General features: G+C 40.3%; 1 protein-coding gene across 1 annotated transcript in view; it reads right to left on the bottom strand.

Annotated features, from left to right (window-relative positions):
- megf6 (multiple EGF like domains 6) overlaps positions 1 to 16,517 on the bottom strand; it is a 75,476-nt gene that overhangs the window by 56,005 nt on the left and 2,954 nt on the right. The window lies entirely within an intron of this gene.

The following is a 16,517-nucleotide window of genomic DNA, read 5'->3' as shown; positions in this document are numbered from 1 at the left end:
AGCAACCACAAAATAATGGTAAATATTATTCAAAATTCACTGTTTGTAGTTTTTAATACATATTACAATGTACTCTTTCATTTGGTAAGAATATTATTCTATTAAATTATTAGTTTTTGTTTTTTTAATCAAGTTGAAATGATTATCTCCTATCCGAGGACAACTGATTTTGTAGGCAATGGGCCCCTATATTATCATTAAATTAATAAAAAATAAAACTAAAACTATGAAAGAACCTTACATCTGTGCAAAAGACCCTCTGATTATAACCTTGATTCTTTTTATTCATGAAAATATTATTAATTTCCAACAGAATTAGCACTTTTCTTAGTGGGACATGTTTTTGGCAAAGTTTCAAGAATCAGTGATTTGTATTTTGTGTCTCTCCTGGGACATGTCTCCACGCTTTAATGTTCAAAAAGCTCTTTAATTTTGTTCATACTGCCTGTGCTACAGCTCCTCTTTTCACCCTCTGTCTGAAACCAGAGCCCAGTCTGCTCTGATTGGTTAGCTGCCCGGTTCTGTTGTGATTGGTCAACAGCTTAAAGATGTCCCGCCCCTTAGTCTATCACGTACAATGTGTTGGAGCGCTAGCGAATAGAAGCACGAGTGTTACATTGTGATGTCATTATGTTACAGAAGTAAACAACAAAGGAGTCCAATGGAGGAGTGAGAGAAACTCCCCCTGGATCATAACAGGGCCTCTTTAAATCCCCCCACCCTTGTATTTTCTTCCATAAACAAGGAAGTGTATCTGGTTCTTGCTAAGCTTTTAATTAAGGTTTTAATATTTGTTTGGACTTAACGGGAAGCGGTATATCTTTCCCAGTGTCTCACTCCCCTGGGCATGAATGCTAAGGTTAATCTAAAGCACATACAGCTTAATGGACTGCTAACAAGTTGAAGCCAACTTACTGTAGATGCTCTCCAAAGAGCCTCTGGTGAAAAACCTGAAAACAATTAATGTTTTAAGTCTGCTAAACGAGTAAGAATTTCCAGTATTCTCATTCAGGGATTGTCAGATTTGTCTGCATGGTATTTTATCTGCAGGAAGACACCCAGGGAGCATGGATATCTTGGCTAGTATTATAGACAGACATGGATATGATAAACAGCCAATTGCACAGAATGCTTCTGCCTCTGTGTGTGTGCACATGAATAAACATGTACGAAAAACACACCCGTCCAATAGGGCCAAATTGTTTCCAGGTGACCACGTGAGACGCATTATCGATTCTCTATTTCCATCCTTTCATTTCAAGGGATGCAAAGCAACGAACTTTGGACGAGCGGTGCTGAATTATGAAAAGCACATGTTTGTTCAATACATCTACCCCGTGGAGAAGATGAGCACATTTGTTACAGACGGTGAAACAAACCACCTGAGATTTAAAGAAAAAACTCTCAAAGTCTACAGCAGGTTATGCAGCAGCAGTGTTAGTGAGAAGGAAAGCAAAGTAGCACTATTAATACTGCAAAAATGGAGGCTAAAGTTGAATATGTTTATTGAATTGTGTGTAAAATGCACCTGTAGAATCCTGCAGGACCTCAGAAACTAAGGATGGGTCGCCATTTTTGTTTTACCGGCCACACCCACACTTGGTTTCTAAAGGCAGGCAGATTTATGTCGGTCATTTTTAGAGGCACACATTGTTTTAGGGATTTAGATTATTTATTTGACAGCTTATTTTACATTTAGGCTTAACTTCCCTTGTTAGAAGCTAGTGTCTCAACCTCATTTGTTATATTTAAAAGTATGCAATAGGATAAACATGCAAAAACATTTGTTAATATGCATTTTATTATTAATATAGGATCACTGCTTCCTCTCCCTGCCTTGGCCTTTACTCACACAGCAGTCCATCATTCAGCATATTTAAGTTAACTTCAGTCTAACCCTTAAAGATGTGCACACACACACTCACATACTTGCACACAGAGAGACATCCTCCTTTTCATTTACTCTAAGGGAAGTGACATGGCCCCGTAACCTCAGGACTCTCCCCCCTCACACCCCCGCACTTTGATCCTGCAGCTCCTGAGAGCCTTCATGAGCTCAGGGTCATTTACCATCATCGTCATCGTCGTCGTCAGGATGCCGAGCAGAGATTCATTCGGAGAGTTTCTGGGTAACATTACAAAGGCAGAGAGTCATAGGCATCTCAAAGGGCAGGGATGAGAGGGTCACTAAATGTTATCAAAAATCTAGTCAGCATATCAAAAAATCTAAAGTGTTTTATGCAAGTCAACACAACAATGTGAGCTTAGAAAAGAAGAAACCAAGATATTTAGGGTGAGAAATCTGTCCTCCAACCAAGTAGTAGCTACTAACCAAAGTTGTAAATAGTAGAGTACCATCCTTGCTTACTGAAAGTAGTGGAATAAAGTATAAAATAGCATGAAAACTCTTGAGTAAATCCCCAAATGGTAGTGTACAATGTGGTGACCAAACTGCATGGTAAGAATTTTCCGAAATAAAACCCTTGCTTTAAATGTAGCCTCATGTTAGCCAAACCTCGAATAAAAACAGTTTCCTCGTATCGATTTCCAAATGTTGCTATTTTAGACTTTGTGGCTTGGCTTGTCTCTAAAGTCATCAGTCGTACTCTGGCCCAACCTGACAGCCATCAAATGAGGAGAAATGTGTAAAAGTGCATAGACACGTTAATGAGAAAAGCTGCAAAGACTCTCGGACCAAAACTTAAGGAAAAAATGTATCGTTTCAGAAAGTTAAGGAATTGAGATTTACCAAACATACAGTCAAAAGTCAAGGTTGTACAGCCATTAGAGAAGTGTAGATGAAGACAAAAAAACGTATTACAGCATAAAATAGAGTTAAAGCCGGCCAGTTATCAGCTTTCTTCATGTCTAGCAATGACAAAAGAATGAAAACTCAAAGCAAATTTCCCTAAAATATGCAGGAAAACATGACATTATACTCTTAGATAAGATCTGATGAATAACAGTGCTTGGGAAACAGAGCTGAGTAAAATCTACATGTCATCTACAAGCTTCTGGGCACACATTTAATGACATTTAAATCAGGAATATGTATTTTAGGGCCATTTCGTTCACCATTGTGGCTCACGAATTGGAGATTTTCAGACAACAACAAAGGCGATGAAAACATTTGAAACAATTCAGTCACAGAGGCTCTGTTTTTATACAGAGACACTTAGTTTAAAATGAATGTTTCCTGAGTTGCAAATTACAGATTTAAACTACTGTATTAATTGTTTAACCCCATCTTCAATGCCAGATTATAATCAGTTGTTTTTAGTTTTGTAGTAACAGTGTCATCCTGCTAGTAATCCCAATTTGTTTTAATCTGATAACGATTTTATGTAACTTTGAGTCAAAACAGCTACCTTTTTTGATTCCCTCATATCAGGATCCCGTTACATGTGAAACGTTATTCCCCATGCCTGCATGTATGAGATTATCTTTATAAAACAGCACATACAAAGTGTTTCAGAGGGTTAAAAGACACACTGTGTTTCCAAAAAGTGTACAAGAATAACTCTGGGTTGAGGTAAGTGGTGTGTCATCTCTCCCGTCAGTGACATGGAGATTGATCGTCCAGATTTATAGGTTTGAGGTTCAGAGGCCACACGAGGGAGTCAGGACTGGGGAATATCGAGGAAAAGGCAGCAGGTGTTTGACTATCAGCGGACTTGGAGGGTCACGCTGCTTTATAACATCTTTAATAAACGATTAACATGGATTATTTACCCCAAAAGTGCTGGTTTATGTTTGGTTGAATATATTCTCAAAAGGAAAAAACTCCGGAGAGAGATTTCCTTTAGCTGCTTTTCTACACAGACGAGGATTATTTGTGTTGGATGCATTAAGAAAAAGGCCCAAGGGTAAAAGCTCCCATTGTGACATTGGCCAGAGACTTATAGAAGTAATTGAATGCATGCATACTGTTTGCGTGCGGGTGGCCTGTGTAATGCATCCAAATGCACGGCAGCTGAACTGAGGCAGAAATGTTCGTCTTGACGCCAACACATAACAAAAGTAACACTGTTCAGATTCAACGAGTCCAACAGGATGGTTTCCATGAACGCAGCCCCTCCACTGTGAGGGTCAGATTGTGTTCGTGTTGTGAGAGACAGCAGGGGGATGTTTACAGGTACACGTGTAACGATATATACTGAGTTAATACAGCACTCAGGGATGTGGTTCACAGTGAGCATCTGAGAGGTGTTGTGAGGTTTATCACGGTGCAACATCTGGAACTTTTTAGGATTTATTCTACCCAGTAGAAAATTACATATAACAGGATTACATAATGTGAATCTATACGCCTACTGCCTGAATCTGCTTCATGGTTTCCACTTTCTTTGATTCATTTGTTCTGTTTTTAATTCAGCAGGTTATATGTCCATAAAATAGTGTGTGTGAGCTTAACTGTGTGTGTTAAACTAAACCAGATCATTTTCTGCTACCTCAGACTTCATTTCTGCTTTTAAAAACTGTAGCAGAGGACACATCTTTTCCTAAGGTCACTGCTGTCTTACATAATGCATTAAAGTAAAACAAATGATGTTTCTCATCTTGTATTTTTGTTGCTTTGCATTAAATATTGAGGTTATTCAAAGTTAATGGAATGCAATGAGGTTACATGCTGGTGAAAATGGTTTTCTATCAAGTCACGGAGAGAGCAGACTTGTGTTCTCTGCAGGGAAACATCGGCCACCGTGTCCCGATCCCTGCTTATCTCATTAGGTGTTATTGTCATTACCTGTCAGAACAGTACAGTACCTCCGCTGTCCAATTTCTCCAAGGACCAACGCTTGAAGTACTTTATATTAAATAAATCAACAAATCCTCCATTCCCCCTCCTGCTAAAAACATTAGGCAAAGCGATCAATAACTGGATCCGCAGACCTCCACTGTCTCACTGCTGCTCAGTGAATGTGGAAGTATTGGATCTCAGACCTCAGTGGTTGGAAATGCTCCTCAAACCTGAAGGGATTTACTGTTCTGTTTCTTCCTTAGTCGATGGAAATTGATTCCCTGGCTGGAAAGCATTCATATTTTCTACATCTTTTCCCACATTTCTTTTGTGACAAATGGACTTCAGAAAATAGGAATGCAACTTATGAAACAACTCGTCTTATGAGTCTAAGACGAAGGTCTGCATTGCTCATCTCAAAACCTCTCAACTGCTTTCATATTCAACTAAAACTGGCAAATGTACCAGAAGTGAAAGATATGTTATATTGCAACATCCATTATTTTAATAAACCAAAGGGGGGGCAAATGAAAAAATGCAATAACAGGAAACATTGTGCAGCTTTTTTTTAAATTATGAAGGAGTATTGTAGCTATTAAAGCTGCAAAATCACTGAGGTTTGGCCATGAGCTGTACTTATTAACGATGACATGTTCCACCTGATGATTTGATGGGCTCACTCTCATCTCCCTTTTCCTTTTCATTAGTCTGTTGAATTCTTCTTGGCCTTAATCAGAACGAATCATTTTTTGAATCTTCTGGATGAAAATGTGGGGGGGGGAAATGTAAAACTCATTATGATTATTTATTATTCAATGGCTCTGTCGAACTAGCTTGCTGTAGCCAACTTGCTGTGGTGATGTGTGGATTCAGTAAGAGCTGAACAACTCTTTGGTACTGTCTTGTAGAGGATCTCATGTTAGAGAGGACATATTCTGCTCATTTTCAGGTTCATATTTATATTTAGTGCCTCTACTGTGACATGTCTCCATGCTTTAATGTTCAAAAAGCTCTTTATTTTTCTCATTCACCCTCCGTCTGAAACCAGAGCTGCTCCGATTGGTTTAGCTGGTCGGCTCTGTTGTGATTGGTCAAACGCTTAGAGATGTCCCGCCCCTTTCCCACGTACAATCTGTTGGAGCGCAAGCCAAATAGAAGTGTGAGTGTTACATAGTGATGTCACTTTTTTCCGGAAGTAAACAGAGGAGTCCAATGAAGGCGTTTCATGAGAGAAACTCTGGAGGGAACTTTGGGATTTTAGCCTTTGCAGACCATTAACATGCATACAAACCTATATAACACACTACAGGAAAGGGAAAACCCCAACAGTCACGATATCAGCCCTTACCAACAATAAGATGATAAAATACAAAACCTAACCCCTAAAAATAAATGATTATTGCCAAAAATGTGGTACAAACATTTGACTCCCCATGCGGATCATCACAATATAATTCAACTTGAATTCAAATCCACAAAATAAATGTGTCTTGGGACAGGAGTCGTAAATGGAAATTAGCAAATGAGTTGCTCTTTCTGGAGGATTCAAGCAGAGGAAAAATAGATCCATCATGTGCTGTTAGAAGAAAACCAAAGATCCTGTGAACTAGAACAAAGGTCAAAGGTCATTCTTGGACAGCCGAGGAGATTTAAGGAACCTGTCACAGAGAGGAAAGAGGGCTTCAACAATCAGCTCAGCAGTAAAAAACAAAGGACAAGACAAAAGTGTGATTGTTTTCAGGATGTTGCAGTGAATGAAATGGACAGCTAGCTCGAGAAAAGGATATAATCAATCATGGCTTTCAACTCTGCGAGGAAGAATACGGGCTGCCGCTCAATAATGGAGTGAGGAAACATAGAGCTAATGTTTGAATCACAAGGGTGGTGAGTTTATTTATCATGCTTAAAAAAATGATGTGAAGAACCAGGATCTTTCTACACTTTGGTACAGATGTTTGCATGCGTCTGCCACCAGACCCCAATATCTACATCTGGAAAGGTCATTTACTTCACCAGTTAATTGGATGAAACATGGCTGTGGTCTACATGGAATTTCATGGCAAAATAAATTGAGGTTGACATTTGTGCCTAGAAATGCTACGCCAAAAACCACACAAAATAATCAAATTTAGTCCATTTTTTGCAACTCGTGTCAAAAAGTCACATTTTTATCCAGTGGCCTGACTGATGAAAGTCAAAGTTTATATTTATTCAGATTTCCTATCCTATGACTATTATGAGTAACCTTTATTAAAGTGAGGGGATTGAACCCTACAACCTTTCCACAACTCTCTGTGAAGGTGGTGATGTTTTTTTAGGTTCAGTTTGTCTTTCAGCAGAATTAAGGAAATGCTCCGGGACAGATTTTCACGAAACTTGACGGAAGGGTGGAGCATAACATTTTGGATTCAGTCCAAGTCAAGAGGCTGACACACTTGTTGACATTGGGCCACATTCATTTGGTGTCAGAATGATCAGACAAATTACTTCCCGACGTCAACGCCCTCAGTAGGAAAAGAAGCTTAGAAAGCTGCTGAAAAAACTATCTGCTTCCTTTGCTTTTTTGAGTCATACAAATACTAGAAAACACTCTTTATTGTGGCGTTCATTTTTATCCAAATCACAACTTACAGTAAAGCTCATGAACACGGAAGAAAGACTTCAAAAATGAGGAAAGTGGTAATCCAATGAGCATGTGACACCTTGGCTTAGTCTGCACTCTCTGATTGCCCGTTCTCTTGATGCTAACGCTAGATGTGATTTGCTAACACAAGTTAAGGAGCATCCTTGACTCTGGGAGTGCTTCAGTGCAACTGAAGGAATCTCACAGTAAGCTTTCGGAACACATGGTCAATCTCACAGTCCATTAGCCCCAACCCGCTCAGCATTAACCCGGTAAACAATGGTGCCTTGATGCATTTGGAGTGACGAGGGTGTGCTTGTTTAGTGTGTTAGGACTTCCCAGCCATATGGCAGCCATTAAGGCTCTAATGAGCTTCTTCCTCTGTTAGCTACGCTGAGCAGGTAGCACTCGCATTGCCCTGTCTGCTGTCCTCCTGCCAGGCATGGTGCCTCCGAGCCTGTCTTGGCATGTGATAGCTACATGGACACACTTAACAGCAGACTTGATGAATGAGAACAGGAAGGTGAGATACGCAATATTAGCAGCTATTCCAAAGCAATAGTGAACACTGCCATCTTGAGCTGCGTCTGCATGATGAGTGATTTGCTCTTTGTTCACTGCGAGGTTTGGAGCAGGGTTTTGCGGTGAAAACAACCAGTTAAGTTTTGTTTGAATTGTAACGTCCTCTGCTAGCTTGCACCGCTACATACCTCTGTTGGTCAGTGGTAAACAAAGTCAAAGTTGAAATATTTTTAACTTTGGGCGCAGCACTTGGCAACAATTTTGAGCTTTTCACGACGGGCAGCTTGAGTCACACAAAATGTCTGCTGTTCAAATGCTTTGGTATTTGCAGAATTACAATAAATCCTCTCTTTGTGCTTACTGGACATGCAATATCTGAACATGTGATGGATGTACCTTCAGTCACAACACTTCAAAGTCCTGCTTCCTGTAAAAAAGAATAGAAAAAACCTCTTAAAGTGGAACAGCTGTAGATGACATTGGCCTGTGTGATTACTTTTTCCTCCTGGCAGCTTTAGAGGTAACACTGAGCCACCTGGCTTTTACATCTTTTTAGAAAGAAAGTTTGTTTTTAAAAATCTGTCTACCTAGTCAGTATGCCAATTTATCTTCAAAATGCAGGCGGACTTTTTTGGTTCTTTAGTGGCTTTTAAATTCTCAGGTGGGCATTTATAATTAAACATCCAAAAGTGGGCTGTTGTTCAGTAAGGCTTGTTTCTATTACTGGAACACAAGCTGCCAGAAGTCAGTTTTTCATGTCAACAGCTGATCATTACTATAAATGATTGCCTTTGGTACATTTTTCACAGTGTTTTTGCTCATGTCCAGTTGTAGGTGTCCAAAGAAAATGTTTAAGGAGAAAAGTAATGATTATTCAATGATAAAGTTCACATTACACCAGTCCAGCCAACTGTAAAGCGATCGGTTCATCTCTAAAGGCTTACATTATTAATATCGTTTTCAGTGAAGATTTTCAGTAACCTCTAATAAACTGAACGGAGAGCAGCTAGCCAAAGCAAAGACCAACCTGTCAGAGGTAATCCTGAGGTCTAGACTGCAGTTCTTCACAGAAATAAAGACCATCATGACATCCTCACCTCAAAGAAAATCAGCACCACAGCAGTCATACTTAAAGGGGCCCTGTTAAGCTTCTATTTTTTTAATTCCTGTAGTGTAGTGTGTTATATTGCGTTTTTGAACTTGACATCACTATGTAACACTCGCGTTTCTATTGGCTAGATCTTCAACACATTGTACGTGATAGGCTAAGGGGCGGGACAGCTCTAAGAGGTCGACCAATCACAACAGAGCTGGCCAGCTAACCAATCAGAGCAGACTGGGATCTGGTTTCAGACAGAGGGTGAAAAGAGGTGCTGCAGCACAGGCAGTATGAGAAAAATTAAGTGCTTTTTGAACATTGAAGCATGGAGACATGTCCCAGTAGAGGCACAGAATACAAATATGTCATCTTATAATAATTCTGGTTAAAGAACTCTTTGAAACCAAAACCAACAAAAGCCACACCATCAATACAGCCATATGGTTCCTATCATATACAAAACACAGTCTGCTGCACGCTTTTGACCCCACTCAAAACCGTTTATCTGTTAAATCATAAGGACTCAGTCATCTGTACAATAAAGCGGGGTTCATAAATGTTATTTTAAATGAGAGAATATGTTCTCTCCTCATTTGCTGACAAAGATTTAGCATTTCATTGTAAAAGTCCTATAAATGTCCCCTTTTGTGTTACAGAAGGAGAAATACTGAGGAAACTATAGATGTCCAATAGGCTCATGTTACCCACAAGTCAAATTAAAGGCTAATACTGTACTTGACCGGCAGCTCTGCAGTGAAACGAGCTGCATGGAAAAAGTCAGAGAGGACAAACTCCAAGCATGCTATGTTAGTTATCATTCCAGACCTGCGAAAGACATCACTGTTCCCTGAAGTTGTGAGAACAACCGCAGAAGTAACCAAGACATCATCCTGTTTTTCAGATCATAAATCAGGTTTAACACCAAGATTCCCCCCAACATGAATCTATGTCTGAATGTATTTATTATGTGTGTTATAACCACATCTCAGAATTTGACTTGACGGCATCTTTGAGCTCGATTACTTCCAGAAATCTGAAAGAAAATATGGTTTCTTTCCATTTTGAATTATTTTACAGGCTCTCTAAGGTTCAGCGCACAAGCAGCCACACCAGTAAAATGAATACAAGGCAGATTTTTCCCTCTCCGTCCAATACAGTCACATGCAGGGATGTATGATATTACTGATGACATGTGAAAGCCGAGGAATAAAGCGGATCAAAAAAAGGAAGATTTCTCCAGAAAAATAAGTTTTCCCATGATGCAAATATATATTCAAACCACATTCAGAGAACACATGTCTTAAATTACCCAGAGAACGAAGCAAAAGATAGTCCAGGAAACCAACATTTCCTGGACACAATAGCCTTGAAATGGCAAATGCTTTCCATCAATTACAAACAGTTTCAGCAGGAGCGAGATGTTTTCCAAGAAGTGAAATGTACAACTTTTAAAGCTACATGTAGAGAAATGTCAGACTGCTTTTATTTATCTACCTAGATGTGCAAAAGGCATTTGTTAAATTGTGTTTTTTAATTCCTGTGACATTTTACAAAGCAAAAACTCCTGAAAATCCTGATTTCCTTTGTTTTAAGAAGAGTGATTTAAGGCATTTATAGTAATACAAATGAAGGCCTGATTTCTGATGAATGTACTCAATGCCTTTCAAGATTTTTTGAGGGTCCAGAGGGGGTCTCTGGTTTTGTCATTCCAGAGCTGCACTCAATGTTAATAGCATGTTTTTTTTTTGCAGACAAACAGGAATGGGAAGGCAGACATAACACAAGGGAACATGAGGATGAATGCCCTGAGGTTTTAAAGTCTACAGATCTGAGTCAGCATGTTTTTCCTCAATTTCCTCCTTCTCCCTAACTTCACCGCCTGTACAAGGAGACATATGGCCACCCTGAGTCCTTACCACAGTCTCCTATAAACTGTGATACAGTCACTGATGACTGCGGCTGTTTTAGAGAGGAGACAGTATGCTCATTTTCAGGTTCACATTTGGATTTTGGGACTCTACTGTGACATGTTTATATGTTTTAATGTTCAAAAAGGTCTTTAACGTTTCTCAAAGTGTGAAATGAATAAAGCCCGAAAAAAAAAACAGACCTGCCCGAATACTAGAAGGAGTTAACATTGAATGCGACTCTATGCACTTATCACATTGGCCCACATGTACCAATTGTAAATATGCAGCTTTGTTTGAGTCTTATATTTCTTTGTAATTTATTTTATTATAATCACACAAATTCTGTGTGTACCTACCAAAAGTTAATACCTGACTTATTAGACCTGAAATCAGTGGAGCATCCAAATTTCAGTCCATGTACCCAAATGATTGCTTTTGTTGGGGACTCCCAACCTTTATATTGTGTCCCTCACGTGTTCCTCTTCCTTTTTCTGTTGACACGTTTCACAGGAGAGTTGTCAAAATAAACGGAGATCGATTCCAACGATATGCTGACTCGGGTCACATCCTTCCACAACACAATGCAGACACCGCTAGTCGACACCAGTGAGCCCATGTCACTTTATGGACAAAGACAGTTGTGTTTCATTTAATAACAAGGTAAGCTCAGTCTTTATGGGAGACAGCCCAAGGTCATGAGGATTAAACACTCAAGTGCATATGAAGAAAGACGATTCCCATGTGGGGAATTGTGACTTACATCGCAACTGTAAACCTTACTGCAGAGATTCCCAGGGTGAATACTTGGTAATAACACTGTCCACAGCACTTTTATCGGTAAAAATAAGTGTGTTACCAATGCATTCTGTGGTGTGCATGTTGATTGATTGATTGATTGATTGATTTTGTTCATGGGGATACACTAACGGGGACACAGTATGGGCTCTGGCAGGGTTTAAAGACTGGTTAATGGAAAAGAAAATGTGAACAGAGTTGGACAGTCACAGAAAACTTTGATCAGTGCTGCCGTCATTTTAATTTCCGTTGCTGTCCCCTGTCCCCTGTACCCCCCCCACCCCCACCAATTCCTGCTGACTTAGTGAGCAGTCTCATTACATAGCTAAAACCTCCAGAACAACAGGATCTAGCCTCAGGAATAATCACTCTACAGTAAAGTGCTCTGAAAACAGCCAGGCTTCTTTAGTGAGGACCAGATGGTTTCTGTCCTCACACTGTAACGTGCCTGTGCTCTCTTAACTTCATGCAGAGCCATGCACCAATTCAACCAAAGCAATGCCGAGTCCAAGGCTTAATAGAGTGAGACAGAGTGGCGTTCACAAGCAGGAGTAAATGCAGCGATTACAGAGCAGACTCCGGTGTCTCTGCACGTGTTTGGGCTGTGTCCAGGCTGTTTATTACCTCACAGTGTCAACACCACGGCCTCGGTGTCAGCGACTGACACACATTTCTAAAGACGGTGCCTTCTGTCTCGTATCAGAGATTGGAAGCAGGTGGCCGACGGCCCCCACAACACACAGTGGGCTCTACCACCACAACTTGGCAGCGATACCAAAGAGAGTGGTGCTCAAGAGGCCAATCCACGATGAGTGTTGAAAAGAAGGGAGCAGAGCACGGATTCTGGCTTCAACTGTTACCAGAGCCAGACTGCTCTTTAACACAGCTCTCAGGGTAAATTCGCCCTCCACTGAAGTCTAGATGGACGGAGTTGTGTTGAAAAGGAACGGCTTTTGAACACAGCTATAGTGACAGATCATTTACCACATTTTTCTAATTCATATTTGCTTAAAAAAGAAATGCATTCTTTCAAGAAACTTGGTTATTGACCACTAGGGGGCATCAGAAACAAACCATAATCAAAACAATGACATTATATATTTTTCATTGATTTGCAAAGCAATCAGCAAACCGTTGGCCATTTACACTTTCTTTCTTTATGAAGCAACTTTAGTATCAATTTGGATTCTTGTTTCCATCCCCCCGGCAAAGGTAATACCATTATTCACTCTTTTTTTCTGGCTTAAGTTTCCATCAACTGTTTCATTACTATGTTTAGTAGCTATTTGCTAACTATTTTCTTCCTTGGGTATAGTCCAAAGCAGTTTTCTTAGGGGTTTTTTTTTGCGATGAAAATAGCTGCCTGCCGATGACACACATTCAGTTATTAGGAGGTGTGATAATGGCCCAAACAGTGAGGTTTCGGGCCAATGAAACAAAATCGTGAGCTGAAACACTTCACATCAGAGGAGTCATGCTTTAAAATAGTAGGGTTTACTAATTGGATATCTGGTTTTTCTGCAAAATACTGAAATCCAATGGAAAAATCCCATTGATTTTTATTAGCATTCCACTATAGACAAACTTCATCACAGCCATATGACTTCACGTAACAACCACTAGGCTAACGTTAGCTAATGTTTGGGATTTAGGGTTTGATTGGCAGATGGACCATCACCAAGAAAATCAATTAAGCAGGGCAAGAAAAACAGATGGAAAGACAGAAGTCAAGTAATGCCCAAAAATGCAAACTCTACAACAGGCATTCAAGCTGTAGGCTTACAGCAGGAACACATGGCAAAGAATATGCAAGAAACGTAATAAATCTCGACTACATCTTGAGAGACGTCTTCATGAGCAAACTTCAGATCCAGTTGCCTATAAATTATTACTCCGACATAAGTCAACAGAGGTCAAAATTCCTGCCTCTCTACCGAATCTGCGTGTTCTCCATCGTACATGATTCACATACAGGACTGTAATAAGTCTGTCACTGAGGAATGTTAACGCTCACAATGCAAATCTAATAATATAGACGACTCCCTGGTGAATTGCTGCTGGTTCACTGTGCACCCACATATTTCCAGGCTGAGCTACAGTTGCAGTTTCTCTTGGTAATTATGTTATATTGGAATGTACAATGCATACCCAATATCCACACACACACACACACACACACACACACACACACACACACACACACACTTCCTGATCTAGCTGCAAGTTCTGTCCACCATGGAATAAATCTTGAGTTTTTGGGAATAGCCCATTTCTAGATTTACTGTTTCAGTGATTCGATAAAATAAATGTTCTACTTTGTGTTTAGTTTGGCATTACTATCCAATAAACCTGCTAAACCTTTTGAAAGGCACATTCTTCTGCTTTCCAGTAGTGTGTTATATAGGTTTTTGTGCATGTAAATGGTCTGCAAAGAGTAAAATCCCTGTGTTCCCTCCAGAGGCAATTTCTCTCCCACACAGATATCTCTATGGAACTGTCATGCTCCTATTAGCTAGCGCTCCAACACATTGTAAGTGTTAGCCTACAGGGCGGGTCATCTCTATGCGGTTGACCAATCACAACAGAACCGGCCAGCTAACCAATCAGAGCAGACTGGGCTCTGGTTTCAGACAGAGGATGAAAAGCGGTGCTGCAGCACAGGCAGTATGAGAAAAATAAAGAGCTTTTTGAACTTTAAAGCATGGAGACATGTCCCAGGAGAGAGACTAATATACTTTATTCTAATGTTTTAGATAATAATAGTCGCCTATAAGTGCTCAAAACTGAGCGTTTACAGAAGCTAAAACTACCAGAGGTGGTTTCCACATCAAATTTCCCAAAGCTCTCTGGGTATTCCTGTAATTGCTTTAGCGGTTAAGGAGTCCGTCTTACACAATATTGTATAACTGAGTTATTAGTATGCCACTTTAGTATACAGCAAAAGCATATGTTGCTTTTATATAACACTGAAACGTACACAGTAGTATGGATCGCTTCAGTAACTGTACTTTTATCAGATTTGAACCACACCAATTAAAATGTATTGTTAATTGATTTTGAAATTGAAGAAATACAACAAATCAATGTTAAATAAAACACAGTAAAATACCGTAACACTTAGCCCTTAGCCTACAACACAGGATTTTTAGTCCATGTCACTGCACTGAACAGAAACTTTGCTGAACACAGGAGCTTGGCCCGACTGTCGCCTGGTGTAATGATTTTGGAAGAAGAGTGAGGATAAATCAGCCTAGAGGGATGACAGAAGGGAAAACGTTTTACGGAAGGAGAAGAGTGAGACGAGCTGGAGGCACAGGATGTACAAGAAACCTAGAGGAATTCTGATTGGATCAAATATCTGTTTTTTCTGTCACTCTGATGTGTGAAAACCAAAGAGGCCGCGTCAAAACAAACGCACGGCAGAGCTGCCTCTAACAAACAGCGACACATTCCTGTGAAGTGTCTGAGCAAGAGGAGGAGCAGCTAGCAGCCAGGTCCTTTCTCCTGGGAAAGTGAAGGAGTCAAACAAGACAGGAGAGTGTCTGCAGTGTGTGTGTGTGTGTGTGTGTGTGTGTGTGTGTGTGTGTGTGTGTGTGTGTGTGTGTGTGTGTGAGCATTTGGGGGGCAGGAAACAAATATCCTCTGGTCACCATTTTGTCTCAGAGGGACTCTTTCAAAACACAAACAACCGTCCTCCTGTTTGCATGTTGACGTAGACCGCAGGGGGTTTGGACAGTCGGAAGAACAGACGCTGACTATACAAGAGGGACCCACAGCTTTTGTACAAGCTCACTGATCACTCATCTGAGGTCAACTTCCTTTCTACGTGAAAGAAGTGCCGATTAATGCTCAACTTTGATGTCCCTTACCAGATATAGTATGTTTGACCCTATTCAGTCTATGGTTTGACCGTGTGCCCTAAGCCTGAGGTCATTGGGGTATTACAGCACATTTTATTGGCCTCCATTTAGGCTTCTCAACACTCAAATGTAATGTATAGATGTACATGTTGGCCATAAGGGTTGTGCAAAAGGGTCAAACTGTGTATATGTACATGTGCACAAGTTATGGATGTCTTTCATCGTGTACTATGAAGGTTGTATGATTTTAAATATCAGCTCAGTTGCCCTCTGTTAGAGCTTAAAGCACTGGTGCTCATTTGGTATCTATACAGCAAAGCTAGCAGCCAATGAGTTTAGCACAGAGACTGGAAAAAAGCATTATCCAAAAGCAATGAAATCCTCCTTTAAAACACACTGATTAATGCGTTCCATCTTATTTGTTTATGTCCCTGAGAAGTTAACCAGTGGAGACTCCAGGAAGTTACTTCTTGCTCTCAGGCAAGAAACAGTCTAGCTCCTCGTAAAACAGCAAATTGTCATCGAGCTGTACCGTGTTAATTGGTTAGCTTGAGAGGTGCTGCTAAGTGGTTTTTGCTACCGTTGGCTGGCTGTTTCCCCCAGGCTTTATGCTAAGGTAAGCTAACTTTTTGCTAGGTTTGGCTTTATATTTACAGACATAAGAATGGTATCGATACTCATCTAACTCTTCATCCGAGCGCTATAAAGGATATTTCCCACTCTGAATTTGTTTTTTGCAATTTAAATTTGTGGGATTTGTCTTTTTTTTAACCATAACAAACCAGAACTGCGTCCTCTCATTAGCATAGCGTTTTTTATAGAGTGGAGGCTCAGCTTGGTTAGCCACAGCACTCCAGACTCCAGCAGCCTTCAAAGGAAAACATTCCCCTTACTCAGAGAGCACTTCTTCTACCTTTAACTACCCAGAGACCCCCCCCCCACCCCCCATAGAGTAGACTCGTCCAAT

Source organism: Eleginops maclovinus, chromosome 18 (assembly GCF_036324505.1).
Source record: "Eleginops maclovinus isolate JMC-PN-2008 ecotype Puerto Natales chromosome 18, JC_Emac_rtc_rv5, whole genome shotgun sequence".
In the NCBI taxonomy this organism is placed as follows: Eukaryota; Metazoa; Chordata; class Actinopteri; order Perciformes; family Eleginopidae; genus Eleginops; species Eleginops maclovinus.
This window is presented reverse-complemented; position numbering and strand designations above follow the sequence as displayed.